The sequence below is a fragment of the Amphiura filiformis genome, chromosome 19 (genome assembly GCF_039555335.1).
Source record: "Amphiura filiformis chromosome 19, Afil_fr2py, whole genome shotgun sequence".
In the NCBI taxonomy this organism is placed as follows: domain Eukaryota; kingdom Metazoa; phylum Echinodermata; class Ophiuroidea; order Amphilepidida; family Amphiuridae; genus Amphiura; species Amphiura filiformis.
The window spans coordinates 59,574,944-59,581,774 of NC_092646.1; positions in this window are offsets into that span (position 1 = coordinate 59,574,944).

Consider the following 6,831-nt stretch of genomic DNA (forward strand, 5'->3'; position numbering starts at 1 on the left):
TTTTAACTTCTTTATTTGCAATTTTTTTGAAAAAGTTGTTTTCTTTCGAAGTGTTTCTTTGTTTCTTCCATTCTTCGTTGATTGGTTTCTTCCTGTTTATTTATTTCTTAACTTTTTATTTATTTAGTTATTCAAATAACCACCAATTAACAAAAATGTATTTTATTCATCATATTAGTTTATTGAATTATACTTTGTTTACTGATCATGTTTATTTCTTTTACTAACACATTTATTTTATTCATCTAATATTTCCCTTATTTTTAAAGTCCAGTTTGCAATTTCCCCTCCTTAATCCCCTAAAAAAAGCAAGAAATTAAGAATATTATTTGACTAAATCAAGAGAATATAAAAAATATGGCAATAAAAGCAAAACCGGCAACCCAAAATCCTCCAGCCTCGAATATACGCACTAGCCTGAATCCTTCCAGACCCAGAATTGCGGCGCCTTTTATTACCCACAATCCTTCACGTTGCCTTATTCAGCACAACCCGATGACCGTGCGTAGATGTTGAAGGACTTGGAGGATTTAGTCTATATACGCACGGCCGTTACACTGTGCTGTATACTAGACTCCAATCAGCCGTCTACACTTCGCAATACTGTGTATGCTTCGTAGTGACGACTGATTATCTTTCAGTCCATATCATGACGGACTTCTGAAAACTATTCAATGCGACTTTGGTTGTGCGCCGTAGCGCGACTGACTAGCGGCGCCCGTGTACCGCGTCGTTGTACCGCGCCGCTGTGACAAGGTCGCGCTCTGAACTTCTAAAAACAACAAACTCGGTCAAAAGGTCAATTTAGACACAACTGCGCATGCTCTATGCCACAGGAATCCTGTTGCAAAATCCGTCACTTTTTTTCCACGTAGTTTTCTCAGTCGTCAATCCAGACGGTTGACGACTGAGGGCAGCAGTCTAGCTGTATACGAGGACTGAACACCAAACGTGTTCTGAGCGTGGAGGACTTTTGAGCTCATTAATAAAACGCGTGCGCCTTCGCGCGCTTCGCGTCGCATGGCGCATTGCCATTTAAGGAAATTTTCGCGGGTAAATTATCTTCCGACTCGCCCGTGAATAAAACAACTGTTTTTAAAGGAATTTTAATGAATTTTAAACTTGTTCTTTTTGTATGATAATTGCTTTCTTTCCTGCGATTTATATTCCCTATCAGTATTATATAATAGTATAAATACTGTTTAGTTTTAAATAAGCCTATTGCTTCAGTTATTGTTATATTTTCCTTTCACCATTCTGATTCTGTTTAATACTCTGACTTCTTCAATTTTCACTCGGCCATTATGTCGGTCCGGTTTTAATTGGGCATATTTTTGCTTTGTTTTCTTTAAACTATAAGCCCACGTTCAATTTTGTGGTTCATCATCGTGTGTAACAAATTTCATGCTAAATAAACAGCCCAAACTTACCTTGCCGAAGCCGTCGAACATGAAAACAAATAAAGTGCTTGTGTGTCGCCCGAAGGCTCCATTGATTTTTGTGTTTTTGTTGTTGTTGTGAACTTGTTGTTTTTTAATTACTTCAAAATGGATGGCAGGCTTGTTTCTTATATTTGCAGTTACAGTGAACAATATTTATAACACAGTCCACGCTTATGCCGCGCCGTAGAGAATGTACAGCCGAGTTTTACGGTGCACCCACAGTAAAATAGAAAGTCAAATGAAATGTTTTAAATTCCGGTCGCATAATTTTTGTTGCGTGATGATGCGACTTGATCTAATATTTTATTGTATTTCATTCATACATACAAATTTAATACCGGTACCTGTCAAGACCATGTCAAAATCAGAAAAATGCTTAGCCTTCTTTAACAGTAGATTTTAGAGTTTAAAAAAAATCATTTGAGTTTGTTTTGATTAAAATGAAAAGAAATTAGAAATATTTGTATTCCCAGGTACATGGTCGTAATTCGGGTTATTTAGGGGGCTGTCATTTTCTTTGAAAGGGGGTGGGTCATGAATATACTGGAGGGTGTCATAGCATTTTTGACCAAAAATAGGGGGGTTATAATTTTTACACCAAAATTAGGGGGGTAATCGGGTTATAGAATTATTATAGATCGCGCGGGCAATCTTTTAACTTACGATCAAAATGTATGCACAATCTATAGTTATATGATTCAAAATTTTGACGCGCTACGCGCACCTTTTACACTTACAGTCAAAATTTTAAGGGCGCACACCACTAAATAATCGTCCCATTGAAATACGTGTAAAAACACCGGTTTTCTGTGCTCGTTTTGAGGCCTTTTCGGCGCTTTCTGAGAAATTTAATGATAACCAGTCGATTGCAAATCGATGAAAGTTTAACATATGTTTCAATGTATGGGTAGTCTTCCACCTCGTTTTCCCGGTAGGATCCACTAAACAGCGCCCTCACTGTTTCTGACATGCTCTCAAGACTGTAAACCTGTTTCTGCCCATTTTGTAATACGCGGACCTATTTTCTCGATAATTATAGAAATGCGACTTTTTAGTGATTCAAATTCATGCACAGGCTTTACACCTTAATTTAAGCTATAATTCGCCACTCTTTCTGATTATTATTCCAAAGAGCAGCCCACAATACCTCAAAAACTTTCTGTATTTTACCGGAACTCAGTAGGGTTGCACAAATGGCGCATTGATTTAGTGGTGTGCTCCCTTCAAGGGTTTCTGATGTTCATAAAATTTAATTCTTTTATCTTTTTTCTTAAAATATAAAATGTTTTGAGTAAAACGCTCGAAACAGAATTGCTCTGTGACATTCAGTTCAAGAGAAATGCCCTTCAAAGTTATATGGTGGATTCCGAAAATAGGCAAATTTTCAACATTTTGACCATTCATGCTTACTCTTCTATATTTGCATTAAATTCCAATTCTCAAGATAGTTTTTGACCATCAATCTGATAAAATTCGGTTTTAAATGAGAGTAAATTACCTTGCACAATTGCAAGGGTCTACTGTTAATGATTTGTAACAATCACCCCCCCCCACCCATAAAAAAACAAGATTTGGCAGCTTTAAAAGGCACGCACCGATTTGTCACCTTAAGCCCAAATTGCTTAAAATCCAAGAAATCTCGTTTTCACACAATTTGAGTAATTTGTGGCAATTTCTTGAACTTTGAAGGCCTCTGAGGGAATAATCTTAACGCGACTTGCATCTTAAACGCATTAAATACATTCACTAACATATAAACTATCTATTTAAATCGAAAACTGCAATTTAATCAAAAGCCGATTTCAATTTTGGCTGAATCTCTGAAAAGCACGGTTTTACTCCTAGGCCCTTCGAAGGGCGCACACCACTAAATAATCGTCCCATTGAAATACGTGTAAAAACACCGGTTTTCTGTGCTCGTTTTGAGGCCTTTTCGGCGCTTTCTGAGAAATTTAATGATAACCAGTCGATTGCAAATCGATGAAAGTTTAACATATGTTTCAATGTATGGGTAGTCTTCCACCTCGTTTTCCCGGTAGGATCCACTAAACAGCGCCCTCACTGTTTCTGACATGCTCTCAAGACTGTAAACCTGTTTCTGCCCATTTTGTAATACGCGGACCTATTTTCTCGATAATTATAGAAATGCGACTTTTTAGTGATTCAAATTCATGCACAGGCTTTACACCTTAATTTAAGCTATAATTCGCCACTCTTTCTGATTATTATTCCAAAGAGCAGCCCACAATACCTCAAAAACTTTCTGTATTTTACCGGAACTCAGTAGGGTTGCACAAATGGCGCATTGATTTAGTGGTGTGCTCCCTTCAAGGGTTTCTGATGTTCATAAAATTTAATTCTTTTATCTTTTTTCTTAAAATATAAAATGTTTTGAGTAAAACGCTCGAAACAGAATTGCTCTGTGACATTCAGTTCAAGAGAAATGCCCCTCCCACTTATATGGTGGATTCCGAAAATAGGCAAATTTTCAACATTTTGACCATTCATGCTTACTCTTCTATATTTGCATTAAATTCCAATTCTCAAGATAGTTTTTGACCATCAATCTGATAAAATTCGGTTTTAAATGAGAGTAAATTACCTTGCACAATTGCAAGGGTCTACTGTTAATGATTTGTAACAATCACCCCCCCCCCCCCACCCATAAAAAAACAAGATTTGGCAGCTTTAAAAGGCACGCACCGATTTGTCACCTTAAGCCCAAATTGCTTAAAATCCAAGAAATCTCGTTTTCACACAATTTGAGTAATTTGTGGCAATTTCTTGAACTTTGAAGGCCTCTGAGGGAATAATCTTAACGCGACTTGCATCTTAAACGCATTAAATACATTCACTAACATATAAACTATCTATTTAAATCGAAAAACTGCAATTTAATCAAAAGCCGATTTCAATTTTGGCTGAATCTCTGAAAAGCACGGTTTTACTCCTAGGCCCTTCGAAGGGCGCACACCACTAAATAATCGTCCCATTGAAATACGTGTAAAAACACCGGTTTTCTGTGCTCGTTTTGAGGCCTTTTCGGCGCTTTCTGAGAAATTTAATGATAACCAGTCGATTGCAAATCGATGAAAGTTTAACATATGTTTCAATGTATGGGTAGTCTTCCACCTCGTTTTCCCGGTAGGATCCACTAAACAGCGCCCTCACTGTTTCTGACATGCTCTCAAGACTGTAAACCTGTTTCTGCCCATTTTGTAATACGCGGACCTATTTTCTCGATAATTATAGAAATGCGACTTTTTAGTGATTCAAATTCATGCACAGGCTTTACACCTTAATTTAAGCTATAATTCGCCACTCTTTCTGATTATTATTCCAAAGAGCAGCCCACAATACCTCAAAACTTTCTGTATTTTACCGGAACTCAGTAGGGTTGCATAAACTGCGCATTGATTTAGTGGTGTGCTCCCTTCAAGGGTTTCTGATGTTCATAAAATTTAATTCTTTTATCTTTTTCTTAAAATATAAAATGTTTTGAGTAAAACGCTCGAAACAGAATTGCTCTGTGACATTCAGTTCAAGAGAAATGCCCTTCAAAGTTATATGGTGGATTCCGAAAATAGGCAAATTTTCAACATTTTGACCATTCATGCTTACTCTTCTATATTTGCATTAAATTCCAATTCTCAAGATAGTTTTTGACCATCAATCTGATAAAATTCGGTTTTAAATGAGAGTAAATTACCTTGCACAATTGCAAGGGTCTACTGTTAATGATTTGTAACAATCACCCCCCACCCATAAAAAACAAGATTTGGCAGCTTTAAAAGGCACGCACCGATTTGTCACCTTAAGCCCAAATTGCTTAAAATCCAAGAAATCTCGTTTTCACACAATTTGAGTAATTTGTGGCAATTTCTTGAACTTTGAAGGCCTCTGAGGGAATAATCTTAACGCGACTTGCATCTTAAACGCATTAAATACATTCACTAACATATAAACTATCTATTTAAATCGAAAAACTGCAATTTAATCAAAAGCCGATTTCAATTTTGGCTGAATCTCTGAAAAGCACGGTTTTACTCCTAGGCCCTTCGAAGGGCGCACACCACTAAATAATCGTCCCATTGAAATACGTGTAAAAACACCGGTTTTCTGTGCTCGTTTTGAGGCCTTTTCGGCGCTTTCTGAGAAATTTAATGATAACCAGTCGATTGCAAATCGATGAAAGTTTAACATATGTTTCAATGTATGGGTAGTCTTCCACCTCGTTTTCCCGGTAGGATCCACTAAACAGCGCCCTCACTGTTTCTGACATGCTCTCAAGACTGTAAACCTGTTTCTGCCCATTTTGTAATACGCGGACCTATTTTCTCGATAATTATAGAAATGCGACTTTTTTAGTGATTCAAATTCATGCACAGGCTTTACACCTTAATTTAAGCTATAATTCGCCACTCTTTCTGATTATTATTCCAAAGAGCAGCCCACAATACCTCAAAAACTTTCTGTATTTTACCGGAACTCAGTAGGGTTGCACAAATGGCGCATTGATTTAGTGGTGTGCTCCTTCAAGGGTTTCTGATGTTCATAAAATTTAATTCTTTTATCTTTTTTTTTTTTATATAAAATGTTTTGAGTAAAACGCTCGAAACAGAATTGCTCTGTGACATTCAGTTCAAGAGAAATGCCCCTTCAAAGTTATATGGTGGATTACGAAAATATGCAAATTTTCAACATTTTGACCATTCATGCTTACTCTTCTATATTTGCATTAAATTCCAATTCTCAAGATAGTTTTTGACCATCAATCTGATAAAATTCGGTTTTAAATGAGAGTAAATTACCTTGCACAATTGCAAGGGTCTACTGTTAATGATTTGTAACAATCACCCCCCCCCCACCCATAAAAAAACAAGATTTGGCAGCTTTAAAAGGCACGCACCGATTTGTCACCTTAAGCCCAAATTGCTTAAAATCCAAGAAATCTCGTTTTCACACAATTTGAGTAATTTGTGGCAATTTCTTGAACTTTGAAGGCCTCTGAGGGAATAATCTTAACGCGACTTGCATCTTAAACGCATTAAATACATTCACTAACATATAAACTATCTATTTAAATCAAAAAACTGCAATTTAATCAAAAGCCGATTTCAATTTTGGCTGAATCTCTGAAAAGCACGGTTTTACTCCTAGGCCCTTCGAAGGGCGCACACCACTAAATAATCGTCCCATTGAAATACGTGTAAAAACACCGGTTTTCTGTGCTCGTTTTGAGGCCTTTTCGGCGCTTTCTGAGAAATTTAATGATAACCAGTCGATTGCAAATCGATGAAAGTTTAACATATGTTTCAATGTATGGGTAGTCTTCCACCTCGTTTTCCCGGTAGGATCCACTAAACAGCGCCCTCACTGTTTCTGACAT